Genomic DNA, 21,167 nt, shown 5'->3' on the forward strand with positions numbered 1-21,167 from the left:
ACTCAGCAACAATTGGAGTCAATAGCTAGACAGATTGATTTTCTACATCCTACTACAGTGAATGCACAATTTCCACCATGGAAACCATATTCCTATCTGAGAATGAGGGAATCTCAACATCAGGAACAAAGGGACTTCAACTACAACAACCCCAATTTCCCAAACCTGCAAAAACACCACCATACCAACAACAATCACTACATACCACCACACTATCCACCCTTCCAATCCCCAACACCCCACAACCAACCAATCTCACAAGACTCTCAGAGGATCACCAATCTGGAGATCAAGATTGTCAAACTCGCGAGTCTAGGTAAACTCATGGAGCTGACCTAGACTCGACTCGTAGACTCGACTTGTAGACTCGTATAAGTTTATCTGTTATAATTTTTTGAGAAAAACCCAAAATAGTCCCTGACAATTACCTCGAAAGACAACGAGGCCCTTGACAAAAAAAAAAACCCAACCCAGCCCCTGACAATTACCTCGAAAGGACAACGAGGCCTCTGTGCCAAAAAAATCAATGTTGTTTTTTTTGGCACAGGGGCTAATCAGTCCCAAAAAAAAGATCAGAGGCCGGATTGGGTGTTTTTTTTTTCTTGGGGGTCTCGTTGTCCTTTCGAGGTAATTGTCAGGGGTCGGATGGGGTATTCAATCTAATTTTTTTGTAAAAAATATATATATCGTGTATAATATATATGTTTACTCAAATATAGGCATTAAAAACTCAACAATTTCAACGTAAAAAAAATAATAAATTACATAATACTACAATATAATTATAACAAGTACTATAAAACACACATTCAAATCCTTCAGTTATTACATAGTTATCCACTAACAGTTACAAAGTTATCCACTATCAAAGTTGGTAAATTCAGATTTTAGATTTCAGAGTTTCAGACATTTAGATTCAATAACAAGTAACAATTAACTAACACTAACAAGTAACAACTACAAATTACAAGAAGTAGCAATTAAGAATAGACTAAACTAACACTAACAAGTAACAACTACAACATGTAGCAATTCAGTAACTATTTTTTTTAAACATACCTGAATCTGAATGGCTGAATAGAGTAGGCTCAGTTGAGGAACAAAGCATTATTGTGCTGTGCAAGCAGACAAGAATGAACGGCAGCAGAGTACACTATGAACCGGCAGAGGACGCGACGACCAAAAGAGGATGCGTCGAACGACGGTAGCGTGGTGACAGCAGAGGCTCCACGAGTCCACGAGATTTGATGTATAACCGAGTCAATAGAAAGCAGAACGAGAGAGTGAGAATGAGAGAATAGCGGGGAGAGAGAAAGAGAGAGAGAGAGAGACAGTGACGAGCTATTTGGGGAATGACAAATGGCGAACGGCGGCGAGGAACAGACGAAATGCGAAGAGGGATTAGAGAAGAGAGTGACTGAGTGAGTGTGGCGAGCAAAGTGAGGGATTTAGCTGTTTAGGGTTACGTTCATACGTTGCTCCCTTTTTTCCTCTTTTTTGGGGTCAAAACAGCTCCGTTTTTATGAAAAAGGCCAAATAAAGCAAACTCGCTGACTCGTCCGTAAACTCGCGAGTTTGACCGAATTTATGCGAGTTTACCCGAGTCTACCTGAGTCTACTCAAAAACGAGTTTGTGTCCGAATTAACTCGATTCCATTACCTAAACTCGTAAACTCGTACGAGTTTACGAGTTAACTCGAGAGTTTGACAACAATGCTGGAGATCTTAGTAGAGAGAATGATGACACATCAAGAGATGATAAGCAAACACCAGGAGGCCTCACTCGGGAGAATTGAGAGGCAAATGGAACAATTAGCTAAGAATCTCACAGAAATGAGTGAGAAGAGGGCTAAAGGAAAAGAATCACTCATCCAGGATGAGCATCACAAAGCAAAGCCTCACTTAGGAGGATAAGGGGACAAGGAGAAGGAAGCTCAGAATCTGAACTGAGCAAGCACAGAGGATGTCAAGCTAGTGACAATAAAAGAGCGCTTGTTGGGAGGCAACCCAACCGGAGGTAACTATCTTTTCATATCTATTTCAATAAAAAGGTTAATTAGTTTTATCTATATTGCAAGAAGCTAAGTTTGGTGTTGCACACCAAAACAATCTAAGGGAGAATGAAGGATTCTAAGTTTGGTGTTCCACCAAAATCCCATCATAAAACACATTCTCACTTTCTGCATAATGCTGGCTTCAAGCATGTTGGATGAACTAGTTAACTATTCTGCTGTTTCCTAGTTTTCAGTTTTATTGCTTTTGAAAAAAAAAGAAAAAAAGTTTCACACATGGTTAATTCGATGCATGAGAACCATTGGCAAGGTACTAAGTTTGGTGTTCCCACACCAAAGTAAGTTCAAAAGCCCGCAAATAAATCATGCAAGCTAACCATTTCTTCTTTCAAGTGCTTGGGGAACAAGCAACTTTCAATATCACTGCAGAGTACCATACAAACTTTTGGGAAGATTAAGCATCATCAACCAAAGAGATGAAAGATGAATGGGAAGGCCAGCACTAATGATGATGAGAAGAAGGAAAGCAAGCGAACTCCAAAAGGTTGTATTATTAAGTGATTGTTTTACATCAAACACTGCTATGATTGAAAGTGATATAATACCCCTGCCTGTCTGCATAGTATAGTTCTCTATAATTCAATAAGCAAGATGCTTGATCATTCATTTTTCATGCTTCCTTTGATTTAATCAACCATAGATGAATTAATGCAATTTCATGAGGTTTTATGCTATAATTGTCACATATTATGAAAGAATGAATATCTCATGATTTTGAGCATAGCTTTGATGTGTTTGGTTTATTAATGATAGGTGAAGAAAGCTTGGAGAAAGGTTGAAGCAAGAAGGAATGGCTAGGAGGAAGAGAGGACAAAAAGTTTGAGCAAAAGTTTGCCTCAAACTTTAGCTCAAACTTTTGGATTAATTGAAAACGAACCAGGGAGCAAAAAGCTTGACCAAAAGTTTGTCTCAAACTTTTGCGCAAACTTTTGGGCAAAAAGCTTGAGCAAAAGTTTGCCTCAAACTTTTGCGCAAACTTTTGGGAGAAAATCTTGAGCCAACATTTGCCTCAAACTTTTTGGCAAACGTTGGCATCATAAATCAACACCCTGGAGAGCAAAAGTTTGCACCAACCTTTGCCTCAAATTTTTTGGCAAACGTTGGTGCCATGAACAACACACCCTGGAGAGCAAAAGCTTGCGCCAACGTTTGCCTCAAACTTTTTGGCAAACGTTGGCGCCATGAGTGTGCAAGGGGGAGCCAACGTTTGAGCAAAAGTTTGACCCCAAACTTTGGCTCAAACGTTGGTAGCAGCAAAATGGGGTGGCTGATATAAAAAGTTTGAGTAAAAGTTTGCCTCAAACTTTTACTCAAACTTTTACTCAAGCTTACATGATTCCAAACCCGGTTCACTTCGGTTCTTCTCCAAACTCCAAGAGCAATCAACCAAGGCCTCTATCAACCCAATTCCATCAAGAGCAAAGGCCCAATTGAAGGCTTGAAGACCATTTGAAGAAAGTGTATAAATAGCATAGGATTTAAGTTTTTGGGGAGCTTTCTTTTCCGTTTTGATTAGTACACTTAGTAGAGAGCTCACTTTACATTTCTTGGCATTGTTGTTTGAATTCAAGGACTAAATCAACCACTAAACTAAAATTGCTCAATCCTTCAATTCCTGTGGGATCGACCTCACTCCCGTGAGTTATTATTACTTGATGCGACCCGGTGCACTTGCCGGTGAGTTTTGTGTCGTATCGTTTTCCGCACATCATGGGTCACCCTCAATTCATAAGATGAAGAATAAGGTTGCATAAGAGAATAGAATCAGACATATTGAATGAAAACAGTAATATTATTGATCCATGAAACTCAGCAGAGCTCCTAACCTTAACCTTAGGAGGTTAGTGACTCATACTGTACGGGAAATAAAAGTGAAAGGTTCGAATGCGCAAATATGAGGTAGAAGATCCTAAACATGGGTGATCTTCTCCTATATATACTAATCTAATAACTAAGAATTACAGAAATAAGATAAACTAGTCTTGTAGTGCAAAAATCTACTTCTGAGGCCCACTTGGTGAGTGTTTGGGCTGAGCTTGAGTGTCTTCCACGAGCTAGTACCCCTTAGGGGCATTGAACGCTGGCTAGGGACTCCATCCTGGGTGTTGGACACTAGCTGCTCCCCTGTGGGCACTGGACGCTAGGAATGAGGCTGGTGGCTGGCGTTGAATGCCAGTTTTGGGCCTTCATTTCCAAAGCAAAGTATAGACTATTATATATTTCTGGAAAGTCCTGGATATTAGCTTTTCATAGCCATTGAGAGTGCACCAATTGGACTTCTGTAGATCCAGAAAAGCTCTTTTGAGTACACGGAGGTCAGATCTTGACAGAATCTGCAGTCCTTTCTCTGTCTCTGAATCAGACTTTTGCTCACGCTCCTCATATTCAGCCAGAAAATACCTGAAATCACCATAAAACACAGAAACTCTAAGTAGAATCCAAAAATTTGAATTTTTCACTAAAACTTATAAAAACATAATAAAACTCAAACAAAACATAATGAAAACTATATGAAAATGATGCCAAAAAGCATATAAAATATCCACTCATCAGAACACCAAGCTTAAATTGTTGCTTGTCCCCAAGCAACCAAAAACAAGTAGGATAAAAAGAAGAGAAGGATACAATAAATCTCAGAGTTTTCAATGAAGCTCAGTTTCAATTAGATGAGCGTGAATAATAGCTTTTTGCTTTTGAACAGTTTTGGCATCTCACTTTCCATTGAAGTTTAGAATGATTGGCATCTTTAGGAACTCAGATTCTAGGTGATACTATTGATTCTCCTAGTTCAGTTTTTTTTATTCTTGAACACAATTTCTTTAGAGTCTTGGCCGTGACCCTAAGCACTTTATCTTCCAGTATTACCACCGGATACATAAATGTCACAGACACATAACTAGGTGGACCCTTTCGGATTGTAATTCAGCTTTGCTAGAATCCCCAACTAGTGGTGTCCAGAGTTCTTAAGTACACTCTTTGCTTTGGACCACGAATTTAACTGCTCAGTCTCAAGCTTTTCACTTGACATCTTCACACCACAAGCATATAGTTAGGGAAGCAGCTCATTTGAACTATTTAGGCTAAGATATTTTTTTTAGACCCTCCTAACCATTGATGCTCAAAGCCTTGGATCCTTGCTCTTGCCTTTTGGTTTAAAGATCTATTAGACTTTTTTGCTTTTTATTTCTTTTTCTACTTGCCTCTTTTTTTTTCTTAAATTACTTTTTGCTACTTTTTCTTGCTTCAAGAATCAATTTTAGGATTTTTCAGATCACCAATAATACTTCTCTTTTATCCTCATTCTTTCAAGAGCCAACATTCTTAACTCCAACATCAAATATGCACTGTTTATTCATACATTCAGAAAACAAAAGCAATGTCACCACATTAAACAATTGAACTATTCTTAATTGGAAATTCATGCATCTTACTTTTCTTTTTCAATAAAATAATTTTTCTTTTAAGTAAGTGAGAGATGCATGGAATATTTCATAGCTTTAAGACATAAAGATGATCATGCACTAGAAACAGACAATAAAACAAAATACATGGAAAATAAAAAAAAAATAACATAGGCAACAGGGGAGTAAAGGGAACAAATCCACCTTAGTGATGGCGGCTACTACTCCTTCTGGAGGATCCAATGGAGTTCTTGATTTTCTCTATGTCACGCCCTTGCCTCTGTTGTTCTTCCCTCATGGCTCTTTGTTCTTCCCTCATGGTTCTTTGTTCTTCTCTTATTTCATGGAGGATGGTGGAATGCTCTTGATGTCCCATCCTTAGTTGATCCATGTTGGAGCTCAATTCTCCTAGAGAAGTGTGCAATTCGTCCTAATAGTCTCGGGGAGAAAAATGCATCCCTTGAGGCATCTCAGGGAATTCTTGTTGAGGCAGCTCCATATGCTCTTGCTGTGGTCCATGTGCTGGCTCTCTTATTTGCTCGATCCTCTTCTTGGTGATGGGATTGTCCTCCTCAATAGGAATGTCTCCTTCTATGATAATTCCAGCTGAATTGCATAGATGACATATAAGGTGGGGAAATGCCAACCTTGCTAAGGTGGAAGGCTTTTCAGCTTTCTTGTACAACTCTTGAGGTATTACCTCATGTACCTCCACCTCACTCCCAATCATGATGCAATGAATCATGATGGCTCTGTCAATGGTCACTTCTGACGAATTGCTAGTAGGGATGATAGAGAATTGGATGAATTCCAACCATCCTCTAGCTACGGGATTGAGGTCAAGCCTTCTCAGTTGGATAGGCTTGCCTTGAGCATCCATTTTCCACTGAGCTCCTTCTACACAAATGTCTGAAAGGACTTGGTCTAGCCTCTGATCAAAATTCACTCTTCTAGTGTAAGGATGTGGGTCTCCTTGCATTATTGGCAAGTGGAGTACCAACCTTACACTCTCTGGGTTGAAATCCAAGGGTTGCCCTCGGACCATGGTGCTCCAATTTTTGGGATGTGGGTTCACACTAGTGTCATTGTTTTTAGTGACCCATGCATTAGCATAGAACTCTTGCACCATCAAGATCCCAACTTCCGGGATAAGATTGGTTAGGACTTCCCGACATCTCCTCCGGATTTCTCTCCGGATCTCCAGGTACTCATTCTTTTTTAGCCTAAAGGGGACTTTAGGAATCACCCTTTTCTTTGTCACTACTTCATAGAAGTGGTCTTGATGGACTTTGGTGATGAATCTCTCCATCTCCCAAGATTCGGAGGTGGAAGCAACTGCTTTTCCTTTCCTATTTCTAGAGGATTCTCCGACTTTGGGTGCCATAAGTGTGAATAGAAAGCAAAAATTAAGGATTTTCCAACACCAAAATTAAAATCTTTGCTCGTCCTCGAGCAAAATAAAAAGAAAAAGGGAAGAAAAGAGTAAAATAAGAAGAGAATAGAGAAGAAGGAGAGGGATAGTGGATTCGGCCAAGAAGGGCTTTAGTGTATGGATGGTGTGTGTATGAAAGGTAGGAAGAAGGGGTTATTTATAGGAGTGGGATAGGTAGGGTTCGAATAAATAGGTGGGAATTGGCTGGAAAATTTTGAATTTGAAGTGGGTGGGGGTTGGTGGGAGTTATGATAGCTTTGGAAAGTGATATGGATGTGATTGGGTTAGGATTTATAGGGAAGAGTATGTGGGGAAGAGTGAAAGTAAGAGAGAGAAGAACGTGGGGTAGGTGGAGATTCTGTGGGACTCACTGATCCTGAGAGGCTAGGAAATTCGAGTTCCCTGCCCTCTTGTGGGTGTTGAACGCCCAGCTCCTGCTACTAGCTAGCGTTCAACGCCAGTAATGTGCCTCTAAGTGGGCGTTGAACGCCCATTGGGGCACTCCTGCCTGGCGTTCAACGCCAGGTCTCTGTCCCCTGGCTGGCATTCAACGCCAGCAATGCTGCTTCTCATGGGCATTGAATGCCCATTCTGTCCTCCTTGGCTGGCGTTCAACTCCAGCAAGGTCTCTGCTCTAGGGTGTTCTGTTTTCAACTCTGACTGTTTCTGTTCTAACTACTGCATATGATCATAAATTTAAAAAAAACATGAAAAAAAAGAAAACATTAATTATTGATGGGTTACCTCCCAACAAGCACTTCTTTAACATCACTAGCTTGACGCTTAGCTCCTTACGGAGATGGATAGGGGCTCAGAATTTCACCCCTTACAGTGAATTTCTTACCTGTGCTCTCATGGATAAGTTCCACATATTCTAGAGACAAGATCCTGTTCACAGTGTGTAGAATGACAGGATTGTCAGTGAAGATAACTCTCATGCCAGGCGAGAGGCCTTCAGTAGGAATTTTCTTATCCCTCCAGCCCTTGAGCACTTTCTTACTACCATTCCTCTCCGAGCTTGATAATGGTTACCCCATACCAAACTTAGAATTAGTGTTTGTGGGTTTTATTAGGCTCTGTACTGAGAGGAGTAGTTGAAGCACTTCATATTTATGAATGGTGCTTCCTTGAGTTGAGGTAGAATGAGGTTTATGAACCTTGAACACAAGATAGTCCTCATCTAATTGCATGACTAGTTCTCCGCTATCTACATCAATCACAGCCTTGGTTGTAGCTAGGAAGGGTCCTCAAAGGATGATGGATTCATCCTCTTCCTCCCCAGTATCTAAGATTATGAAATCCACAGGGATGTAAAGGTCTTCAACCTTTACTAAGACATCCTCTACTAGTTCATAAGCCTTTTCATGGACTTGTCTGCCATCTCTAGTGAGATTCTTGCAGCTTGTACCTCAAAGATTTCTAGCCTCTCCATTACAGAGTGAGGCATAAGGTTTATGCTTGACCTTAGGTCATACAGAGCCTTATCAAAGGTCATGGTACCTATGGTGCAAGGGATTAAGAAGCGTTCGGGATTCGGCTTCTTCTGAACCAAGGCATTGAGTTCCTTGGTGAGCATTCGAGGTTCATTGACGTCGGGTTTTCTACCAGTAAAGAAATTCATAGAAACGGTTGCGTTGTAGATATAGTTTCTAAACCGGCAAAAATCCCTTCGTACAAACGTGTTGGGTGTCACAAGTAACAAACCCCTTTAAAAATTGTTAACTGAGTATTCGAACCTCGGGTCGTCTTCTCAAGGAACTGCGAGGAAGTATGTTCTTATTATTGGTTATAAGGGTTGTAATCGGGGTTTAGAAGGTGAGAAGCAAGCAATTTAAATGACGAGTGAATTAAATGGCAATTGAAGATAAATAATAACTGTAAAGCAACTTTTAGCAAGGTAGAGAAATTAGAGGTCCAACATAGTTATCTCTCTCAACAATAATGAAAGTTGAATCTAAACTCCACTTGGTCAACCTTTACCAGAGCACAGGAAAGTCAAGGGACTAATTAAGTTGACCTTTGAATCCTAATTATTTCCTAAGAGAAGGTTGGGATTATTTAAGTTCAGCTCAATTAGCAAGATAAGGATTATCAATTATGTTGAGTTTAATAACTGTTGAGTTACTAAATTCTTAACCAGAACTAAAAGGAAAGAAAAAGTAAAATTGCTGGAATAATAATAAAAATATCCTTAGGTGGAAAGCAATGATAACTTAAGTCAAAGAGAACAATCATGAACTGAAAATACCTCAAATATCATTAATTCAAATAACTGTCTGTAACACGGAAGAATTCTTAGATCAAATTATAATAATCAATTCAAATGTTGGAATAAATAAACAGAAGTAAAAACTAAAAGAACATTAAACCTGGATCCAGAGTTACTCTCAAAACAAGAAGAAATCCTAAATCCTAAAAGAGAGAGAGAGAAGATCTCCCTCTCAACTAAATCTAAATCATTGAAAGATGAAAAAATACGAGCTCTCTTTGAATGGAAGCATTTCCACACTTTATAACCTCTGGTCTATGCTGTCTGTACTTGGATCTGGGCCAAAAAGGGCTTCAAAATTTGCTGGGGGCGTATTCTGTAATTTCTGATGCGTGGCCTCTGTCACGCGTCCGCGTGGGTCACGCGGTCACGTCATTTGGAGCTTTTCCTTTCCACGCGGTCGCGTTAGTCATGCGACCGCGTCATGTGCGCTCTACTCAAGGCGCGCGGTCGCGTCAGTCATGCGGCCGCGTCGCTGCTGATTCGTGCTTGGCACGCGATCGCGTCATCCATGCGATCGCGTGAACACCAGTTTCTTTAAAGCTCCGTTTTGCTTCCTCCTTCCATTCTAGCATGTTTCCTTTTTCATCCTTTAAGTCGTTCAGCCTTAGAAAATCTGAAACTACTCAACACACTAATCACGGCATCGAATGGAAATAAAGGTAATTAAAATAATTAATTTTTAAAGCTTAGAAAACATGTTTTTCATTATATGACATAATAAGGAAGGGAAAGTAAAACTATGCAATTAATGTGAATAAGTAGGTGAAGAGTTGAATAAATCACTCTAATTAAGCACAAAAGAACTCATGAAATATGGGTTTATCATTCATCTTCCAAGGTCTCTGTGCCAAATAACTTGGTATTCAGCTTCATCAGAATTTCTAGGTACCGAGCAACTTGCTCTTTCCTAGTTTCCTCTTCCTCATCAGAGGAGGAGTCTCTTCAGATTCTAAGATCTTTAACTAAGCATTCAATGGAACTTCAATGGGCTCCTTATGAACCTTGGGTTCTATCATCAGTTCTTCAATAGGGGAGCTCACAGTGGGCTTAGGGTGGCCAACTGCCCCTATTGTGGCATTTAATGCCAGGACTTGTGTCTCTTTGGGCGTTGAACGCCCAGCTTGAATACCTTCATTGGTGTTCAACGCCCAGTAAGGATCTCCTTACTGGCGTTCAACGTCAGTGATGATGGCTTTTTGGGCGTTAAACGCCCAGTAAAGTCTTTCTTACTGGCGTTCAACGCCAGTGATGGTGCCTCCTTGGGCGTTGAACGCCCAGTAAGGACCTCCTTACTGGCGTTCAACGCTAGTAATGGTTTGTTGATGGGCGTTGAACACCCAGTAAGGACATCCTTACTGGTGTTCAATGCCAAATCATCCCCTTCAGATTTGGCCTCCACTTCTACAGTGATGGCCTTGCACTCTTGTCTTGGGTTGAATTCAGTGTTACTAGGAAGAGTGTTAGGAGGGGTCTCAGTGATTGTCTTGCTCAGTTGACCAACTTGTACCTCCAGATTTCTGATGGAGGACCTAGTTTTTGTTATAAAACTGTGAGTGGTCTTAGAGAGTTCAGAGACTATGGTTGCTAAGTCAGAAAGGCTCTGCTTAGAAGTCTTCATCTGTTGCTGAGAAGATGGGAATGGTGGTATGTTGTTGAACCTATTCTGGGTTCTTCCACCTTGAGTATTGTTGAAGCCTTGCTGTGGCTTCTATTGATCCTTCCATGAAAGGTTAGGATGATTCCTCCATGAAAGATTGTAGATATTTCCATAGGATTCTCCCATGTAATTCACCTCCTCCATTGAGGGTTGATCTGGATCATAGGCATCTCCATCATAGGAGGTTTCTTGAGTGCTGCTAGTTGCAGCTTGTGATCCAGTCAAATGCTGAGAGATCATATTGACCTGTTGGGTCAAGATCTTGTTCTGAGCCAATATGGCATTCAGAGTGTCAACTTCCAGGACTCCTTTCTTCTGAGCTGCCCCATTGTTCACATGGTTCCTCTCAGAAGTGTACATAAATTGGTTGTTTGCAACCATTTCAATGAGTTCCTGCACCTCTTTAGGCATTTTTTTCAAGTGGAGTGATCCCCCAGCAGAATGATCCAAGGACATCTTAGATATCTCAGATAGACCATCATAGAAGATTGCTAGGATAGACCATTCTGAGAGCATGTCAGGAGGACACCTCCTGATCAGTTGCTTGTATCTTTCCCAAGCTTCATAGAGGGATTCACCCTCTTTTTGACTGAAGATTTGAACTTTCACCCTGAGCTTGTTCATCTTTTGAGGTGGAAAGAACTTGGCCAATAAAGTATTGACCAACTTTTTTCAAAAGTCTAGGCTTTTCTTAAGTTGAGAATCCAACCATATCTTAGCTTTGTGTCTAACAGTAAAAGGGAAAAGCATAAGTCTGTAGACCTCAGGATCTACTCCATTGGTCTTAACAGTGTCACAGATTTGCAAGAATCCAAAAAGGAACTGATGTGGATCTTCCAGTGGAAGTCCATGAAATTTGCAATTCTGTTGCAAGAGAGAGACTAACTAAGGCTTTAGCTCAAAGTTATTTGCTCTAATGGAAGGTATGGAAATACTTTTTCCATAGAGGTCAGAAGTTGGTGCAATGAAGTCACCAAGAACCTTCCTTGCATCTCCTCCATTATTCTTTTTGGCTGCCATGCTTGTATTTTCTATTTCTTGTTCGAAATATTCTGTGAGGTTTCCTCCAGAGTGTTGTGCTTTAACTTGTTGTAAACGCTTCCTTAAGATCCTCTCAGGTTCAGGATCAAGATCAAAGAGAGGTTCTTTATCCTTGTTCCTACTCATAAACAAGAAGAAAGAATGCAAGAAAAGAAGAAGAAAAGAATTCTCTATGTCAGAGTATAGAAGTCCTTTATTAGAGAGAATTAGATCAAGAAGAAAAGAAAAGAAGATATCCTTTAATAGGGATAGTTTTCAAAAATTAATAGAGGAAAAAGAGAAGATATTTTTGAAAATAGAGAGGGAGAAGGAGATGAGATTTTTGAAAAAGAAGAGAGAGAAAGTAATTAAGAGGTTTTGAAAAAGAAGAAAGAAAAAGGAGAATAAAAAGAGAATAAAATAAAACATGCAACTAGTGAAGTAACAAGATTTGAAAATAAAAGATTTGATTTTGAAATTCAATTTAAAAAGAAGATCGAGATTTTAAAATTTGAAAGTTTTAAAATTTGAAATAAGATAAGTAAGTTTTGAAAAAGAAGGAAGAGAAAACAAGTAACTAATTAAGAAAGATTTGAAAATAAGATAAGATAGAAAATTTGATATTGAAATTTGAAATTTGAAATTTGAAATTTGAATTTTGAATTTTTAAAATTTGAATTTTGAAAATTGAATTTAAAACAAGATAAGATAAAGATTTGAAAGAAATTTGATTTTTTGAAAAGATTTGATTTTGAAATTTAAAATTAAGATAAGATAAGATAATGATTTAAAATTTAATCAAAGGATAAGATAAAGATTTGAAAAAATTTTGAATTTTAAATTTTAAATTTTAAAAGAAAGATAAGATAAGAGAGAATCAATTTAAAAGCAAAAATTTGAAAAGGTTTAAAAAGATAAGATTTGAAATTTGAAATTAAGATAAGATAAGATAATGATTTTGAAATTAAAATTTGAAATCTTTTGAAATTTTCAAAAATATTTTTGAAATAAAGATAGAAAAGATATTTTTTTTTTATTTTTTGAATTAATGAGGAAAGAGAAAAACAACCAAAAGACACCAAACTTAAAATTTTTAGATCAAAAGACACAAAATTTCGAAAATTAAGAAAATAAATACCAAAAGACACCAAACTTAAAAATTTTAAGATCAAAACAAGAAAAGAAACAAGAACAACTTGAATACAAAGAAAGAACACTAAGACAATTTCTGAAAATTCAAAGGAAACAAAGAACACACAAAGAATACGAAACTTAAAAATTGACACTAGACTCAAACAAAAGACACCATTTTTGAAAATTTTTGGAAAAAGAAACAAGAAAATTTGAAACTTTAACAAGAACAAGAATAAAAGACACAAACAAAAGATAAAGATCAATAAAGAAAGCAAAAGGTTTTGAAAATTTTTTGAAAAGAAAACAAAAGACTCAAAATAAAAGTAAAAAGTACCTAATCTAAGCAACAAGATAATCCGATAGTTTGTCAAATCCGAACAATCCCCGGCAACAGCGCCAAAAACTTGGTGCACGAAACTGGCTCCGCAGAATTTGCACAGATAGACCGGCAAGTATATCGGGTCGTCCAAGTAATACCTCAGGTGAGTGAGGGTCGATCCCATGAAGATTGTTGATTTGAGCAAGAAGTGGACACCTTGCAGATCTTAGTTAGGCGGATAGAAAATATAGTTTGTCACGAAAAAAATACATAAAACAGATAAATAAATAAAACGTTACTAGATAGATGATAATTCAATAGTGATAGAATGGTCGAGGCTTCGGAGATGCTTTGTCTTTCCGGATTAACTTTTCTTACTGTCTTCTTCAATAACTTTCTGATTCCTTCAATGGCAACCATAAGTGATTAACTCATGTCCTCTCATCAAGTTAACCTCATCCACTGCTGCAATCCACTATATTGAGATGACTCATGTCCTCTCATCAAGCAACCTCTAGGTTTTTCACTGTAGCAGAAGATGAAGCTCTAAGCAATTCACTCCCCTTCACGATCCTACTCAAGGTACCACAGACAAGGCAGATCTTCTGGATCAGAAAGTACTGCTTCTCTAACTCTAGCTTTAGTGCCATAGAGACCTCATACACCCAAAGTCAATGGGATTTCATATCACATATCCAAAGTTGCTCAGATGCTCTATTGGAATCCGCAATGCAATCTCTAGCTTTAGTTCAACGCTATCCAGGTCAGGAGTTACACGGAACCCATGTAGAACAAGAGTGATTGTCACGGGTCACCCTCAATTCATAAGATGAAGAACGAGGTTGCATAAGAGAATAGAATCAGACATATTGAATGAAAACAATAATATTATTAATCCATGAAACTCAGCAGAGCTCCTGACCTTAACCTTAGGAGGTTAGTGACTCATACTGTACAGGAAATAAAAGAAAAAGGTTCGAATGGGCAAAGATGAGGTAGAAGATCCTAAACATGGGTGATCTTCTCCTATATATACTAATATAATAACTAAGAATTACAAAAATAAGATAAACTAGTCTTGTAGTTCGAAAATCTACTTTTGGAGCCCACTTGGTGAGTGTTTGGGCCGAGCTTGAGTGTTTTCCATGAGCTAGTACCCCTTAGGGGCGTTTAACGCTGGCTAGGGACTCCATCCTGGGCGTTGGACGCCAGCTGCTCCCCTGTGGGCGCTGGACACCAGGAATGGGGCTGGTGGCTGGCGTTGAACCCCAGTTTTAGGCCTTCATTTTCAAAGCAAAGTATGAACTATTATATATTTTTGGAAAGCCCTGGATGTTAACTTTCCATAGCTATTGAGAGTGCACCATTTGGACTTTTGGAGCTCAAGAAAAGCTCCTTCGAGTGCACTGAGGTCAGATCCTGACAATAATCTGCAGTCCTTTCTCTGTCTCTGAATCAGACTTTTGCTCAAACTCCTCAATTTCAGCCAGAAAATACTTGAAATCACCATAAAACACACAAACTCAAAGTAGAATCCAAAAATATGAATTTTGCACTAAAACTTATGAAAACATAATAAAACTCAAACAAAACATAATGAAAACTATATGAAAATGATGCCAAAAAGGCGTATAAAATATCCGCTCATCACGCGTCCGCGCTGAAACCTCACTCTGAGTGCTTCAAGCCACTGGAGCAAAAGCAAAACTAGCGAAAGAACCCGCCATAGAAGACGACGTAGAAGCAGAAGATCTAAGCATTACCTCAATGAAGGACACAATGACAGCAATAGCGGTAAAGACATGGATGGCGGTGACGGTGGCGATGACATTAAAATTCTAGGGTTTCAGAGAGATCTCAGTCTCCCTCATCCTCTCTTTCAAAGCTCTGTTATGATTTTATTTTGGTATGGGCTGAGTAAATATTTGTTTGGGTTGGATTGTTTTACAATTGATTGGATTAAGAGTAGTGGGAGTTTTCATAATAAAAATATATATAAGAATCTGAATTTAATTAAACTCAAATAGTTATAAAATTAATTTAATTACTTTTAATAAAATAATTTCTAAAAATAAGGAACTCCAATTAATAAAATAAATTATAACTTATTTATATTTAGATTTTCAAAAATGTGGGTCGTTATATCCTACCCACTTTACAAAAATTTTCACCCTCGAAAATTGATACAATAAAATAAATTCGAAATCTACGAAAAAAACTAGATTTACGAGAAAAATACAAGCAACGTCATGGATGAATACTCGAAAAGATTCGAATGAACAGATAGGGTCGGATAGAAAAAGAATCAAAGCAAAACTCTCTCCAAAGAAGATTCCAAAATAAGAACTTTCGAAGAAAGGTACTAGAAATGGTTTATCATATCAAAACAAGTTCGAAATTTTTATCGAGGGATTATATCATTCATGTAGAGGAGCACAAAGTCAAGGGTTGTAATCTGAGCAGGAAGCACATAAGTTGTAGAATGCAAAATAGAAGGATCAATCGTATAATTAGCTTGCAAGGAAATTCAAATCGCTTAATAATTAAGGATTATGCATTGCATCAGAACAAATTCAAGGTTAGATCGAAAGGTACAAAATTTATGAAGAAGTGTAAAAATAATGATAAAGATAGACAATCAAATCTGGTTTCGAAAAGAATTGAAACAAGGGATGTAAGAGATGAAAAATGAATGAATAAGCAGTACGCCTATCACGTGGCACAGTAAGAGTACATGTTTTGATGCAAACTAATCAAGAAAGAACATCTAACATTCTCAAAGAATTAAGAATCATTATTATGCAGAAACAAGTTCAAAGCCAAATCAAAGAACACATGATTCATAAAGAGGAATATGAGCAATATCAAGGATGAATGTTTCAAATGTATCAAGTGAATAATTAGGATTACGATCGAGCAGAGATATGAATGAGCAATAAAGAATGGTTGAAATATAGTCAAATCATATTCCAAAAGGAAATCTGAAGTAAGAAACTTCACTACAAATGACAAAAGAGGAAAATGGAGCACGGAGTTACGCGGCACGAACAAAGATCATACTTCGAAATGGAGTAAACCCTCAAAAGTAAGCTATAACTTTCCCAAAACCTCGTGATTCACGTTACCTATTACTTCTATTTTGTCTATGATAGTTGATTAGTTCTTTCTGTATACACAAATCATCAGTATTAAGTTGGCCAGACCTAATATCATGAGGGATACGACGGTCGACTAACAGCATTAATCAATAGACAATCATGCATGTGAAACTCAAACTCTTGTTATTAGGACAAGTCCTACTGCATGACAGACACTTAGAGTATGCAGTAAAGCATAGTCAGTCCATTCCCAAGGCTCTAATAGGAACAAACTGCTCTGATACCATAATGTAACACCCTAACTTTTAGCACCTCATGATCGTACCAAAAGCTCAGGTGTTACTTACCTCTAAACTTTTTATTTTATACTATCGTTATTTAATATTGAGCCTTCACTAATACGAACCAAAACTTTGATTAAGAAAACAAAATGAGACTTTATTTTAAATCACTTAACTTCTTTCAAGATTCTCAAATACAAGTCCTATCCCCTCTAAAAGATAAAAATAATAAATGACGAGGGAAAAATAAAATCTATAAACTCAACTTGGAAATATAATCTTCTATGCTCCTGTAGCTCCGCACTAAACCTTCGCACCTGTAGTTGAAAGGGGGTGGAAATAGTGGGTAAGAACTGGAGAGTTCTTAGTAGGGTCGGGGTGTATAGTTATATTCATTTTATTTTATTCCTTAGTCAACAGCAACACACCACACCACAGAACACAGACAAACTTCAACAAAGCATAACAAGTAATTTACTCAGAAGTCAATTAACCAGAAAATACACAGACACGTTCACAGAATTTCACAACATAGAGATATGCACAAACAAGTATGATGCATGTCTACTCGTATATAGGCCATGAGATCATGTGTCGGTTTGTTGCCCGATTCCTGACATTGGTCCTGAGATAAGCATCTCGTATCGCTGTCCTTATCTCAGCCAATGACCCCTCCATGAGCGTTACGCATCGCCGTCCTCATGGGAGAACCTTCCTTTCGATCTCTAGTGAGCGTTACAAATTGCCGTCCCCACTAGATACTTGGCACTAAGGCCCAAACAACACTCAATTTCCCTTTAATTAATAACTTCTTTTCTAACTGCTCTACTGTAGCAGACGTTCATTAAAATCTTTCAGTCACTGCTTTCTACTCTTTTGTGGCAGAGATCCTTTAACTTAATACATCCTTCTCTTTTGTTCTTTTTCTTTTCTTTTTTTTTTCTCATCTTTTTCTTTTATTTTCTTACTTCTTTTATTTCTCTCTTATTTTCTTCAATCTTTTAATTCTTTACCATAATTCAACTTCACATTCTTCCCTCGTCAACTTAGCTTTGTAAAGCTTTTATTCTTAAACTCTTATTATCTACGTTTTAAACCTCAAACTTTTAAATATTTTATTTTTAACCCAAAATTTTTATAAAATTATATTTGAAACCTCACTTATATCAATATTTATAAAAGTAACCCTGAATTTTTATAAAATACCCATTTTACCCCTATACTTTATTTATTACCCAAAATACTCGAAAACTTATATAATTACAAATTGTACCTCAATTTTTATATACAAATACAATGTTACTGATGCACCACTATTTTATGATATATTTTGGACTGAATTGAGTGGGTTTGTATCAGCTAATCTCACACTTATTCATTGAAAATACATGTTTTTCATTTCCTTCCTAATTTTGTGATATGATTGAAAACTTGTGTCCTAGGCCTTTAAATTGTTAATTTTTAATTCTCTTCTATTACCATTCGATGCCGTGATGTGTTTGTGAAGTGTTTTCAGGTTTACAGGGCATGAATGGCTTAAAGGATGAAGAGAAAGCATGTTAAAGTGGAACGAACACAAGAAACTAGAGAGATTAGAAGCGAGGATCGACGCGTACGCATGGCTGATGCATGCATGTGAATTGGCGCATCTTACAACGATGCGTACGCATGACAAGCGTAGAATTCTAGCGACGCATACGCGTGGCCGACGCGTGCGCGTGACACAGCATCACGTGCTGCACTTATCAGAACTCGCTGGGGGCAATTTCTGGGCTGATTTGGACCCAGTTTCAAGCCCAAAAATGCAGACTAGAGGCAGGGGTGTGGCTGAGACTCAGGACACTTCATTTTTTCACTTAGTTTTGGTTTTCGTTTTTGAATTCTAGAGAGAGAAAATACTACTTCTCCTAGGGTTCTTAGATTTCTTAGTTTTGCTTTGGATTGGATATTGAGAGAGCTGCTACTACCTTCTGTTGAAGTCATCATCTCTTTAGTTTGCTTTTCTAATAACTCAATTACTCTTTTCCATTTAATTGCTTTGTGTTCATATATGGATATTGTTATTTTTGAGTTCTATTAATGCAGTGAAGTATTTTTATATTTATTTTTTTCTATTGCTTGTTTGATTCGTTTTAATTATTGTTCATGCGAATTTTAATTTTATCAATTTATTATAATCACCATGTCTTTTATTTACTCCTTTGACATGTTTGTGAAAATGGTATTCATATTAATGGAGTAGATATTCTAACTTGGTTTTGGAGTTGATTAATTGAAAACCCTTAAGTTGGAATACTTAAGTATTAATTGTAATTGGGAATTGCTGGCTAACTCATATTTCACTAACTCTAATCCTTCCATAGGAAGTGACTAGGACTTGTGAATCAGAGTTAGTGCTACCCACTTGACTTTCCTGCAACTGCAAGAGGATAACTAAGTGGAAGCAATAAACTTTTACTATTATACTTGGAAAAAATCAACAAGGATAGGAACTCCAATTTTCACTCCTAGCCAAGACCTTTTTATTAAATACATAACACCCCTTGTTATTATTCAGTGCTTAAATTCCTTGCCATTTATTTTTCTGTTCTCAAACTTCAAAAAAATATTCAGAAAATTCCTGACCAATAACTAACATCATTGTGTCAACTCTTTGGGAAACGACCCGGGATTCTACTCCCGATTATCTAATTTTAATTGTGACACACTTCCAAATTGATAGTAGAATTTTCGTCGGTTAAGACTGTACTTGCAACGCTACTTTTATAAGAATTTCTTAACCGACATTTTTTCACCCATCAATTTTTGGCGCCATTGCCGGGGAGTTGCATATGTGTGCTAAATTATTGGTTGGTGTAAATATTTTTATATTTACATAATTGTATTTTCTTTATTTTATTTTTATTCGTATTGGTGTGTTTTCTATTTAGTAGTAGTAGTTATTAATTATTTTTCTTAGTATATTTTATTACCATGAGCTCTATGTTTCTTTCTTTGAATGACGCGTTCATTACTGGATCCGAGCTTAGCCGCATTTGATCCTGAGATTGAAAAGACTATTTCAAGTATTAGGCGAGCTCGGCGTCGGTTAGCCTCTGAGGGTGGTGAAGGGGTTTTACCCAATTCACCAGTCTCATCTGATGTTGAGTCCGAAGCATCATTTGAGGAAGACACTAGTCCCTCTTCAACTGATTCTATTGACGCCTTTTCTGTTGATTTAAGTGTAGATACTATGGCAGAGCCTAGAAGGATTACTCTCCAGAAAGCAGGAGCTCCGGACTTTACACTGTAACCATATCAAGCACGTCATCCAAATTTGGCTACGGATTTTGAATTGAAGACCGCATTGATCAATCTCTTGCCTAAGTTCCATGGCTTACCTGCTCAAGAGCCTATCAAGCACCTTAGAGATTTTCAGACAGCTTGCTCAACTATTAGGCGACATGGTGCAGATGAGACTACCGTTTGGTTATATGCCTTCCCATTTTCTCTTGAGGGAAAGGCAAAAGAGTGGTTCTATACTCAACCGGAAGCTGTTGTTACAAATTGGGATCTGCTCAGAAGGGAATTCCTGGACAAGTTCTTTCTAGCAGAGGTTACAGATAGATTGAGGAAGGAAATTTTCTGCATCATTCAAGGCGAATCAGAGACTATCTACTAGTATTGAGAACGCTTCAGGAATCTCGTTGACTCATGTCCCCCATCACAAGATTGACCAGTTCGTGTTGATTAGCTATTTATGCCAAGGCATGAAGCCTCAGGACAAGACCCTCTTAGATGCTGCAAGTAATGGCTCTCTGACGAAGTACAAGACGGCGACAGAAGCGTGGCAACTGATCACCGATCTAATGCAAGGCAAAGGAATAATCATTCCAAAGCTGTTGCGGAAATTTTTTCTAGTAGTGAGACCGTCGCTCTCACCAAGACTCTGGGAGAGATGACCAATATACTCAAGCAGCTCCAGCTCAATCAACAACAACCTCAGCCTCCTCCACAACAACCATGTCAGCAGTTGGTCCCTCAAAGAGTGTGTGGAATATGCGCTTGCTATTCTCACTACACTGATGAATGTCCATAACTCCAAGAAGACAACACCTTGGCGGCTACTAATGCTTATTACAACCATCCGAATCAAGGGTACTATCAACAAGGCGGTAATTATAATCAAGGTGGTAACTACAATCAAGGTTGGCAAGACAATTCCAACCAAGGATGGAGAGACAATTCCAACCAAGGATGGAGAGACAATCCCAACCAAGGATGGAAGGACAACTGCAACCAAGGAGGCAGAGACAATGGTGGAAATCAAAGGAGGAACAACAACTATCAACAGAACCGATATCAACAAAACCCTCCATACCAACAGTAAAACCAAGGCCAAAGTTACCGGACACTTTACCAAAGGTAAGCTTAAGCACCTCAACACAACCAACCACAAGCCCCTCTAATTACCTACCCTCCTTCTTCCTTCAACCAAGATG

The 21,167-nt window shown here is 38.0% G+C and overlaps 1 pseudogene; it reads right to left on the reverse strand.

Moving 5' to 3' along the window:
• LOC107610829 overlaps positions 1 to 20,762 on the reverse strand; it is a 71,937-nt pseudogene extending 51,175 nt beyond the window's left edge.

The sequence above is a fragment of the Arachis ipaensis genome, chromosome B08, assembly GCF_000816755.2.
Source record: "Arachis ipaensis cultivar K30076 chromosome B08, Araip1.1, whole genome shotgun sequence".
Taxonomy (NCBI): Eukaryota; Viridiplantae; Streptophyta; class Magnoliopsida; order Fabales; family Fabaceae; genus Arachis; species Arachis ipaensis.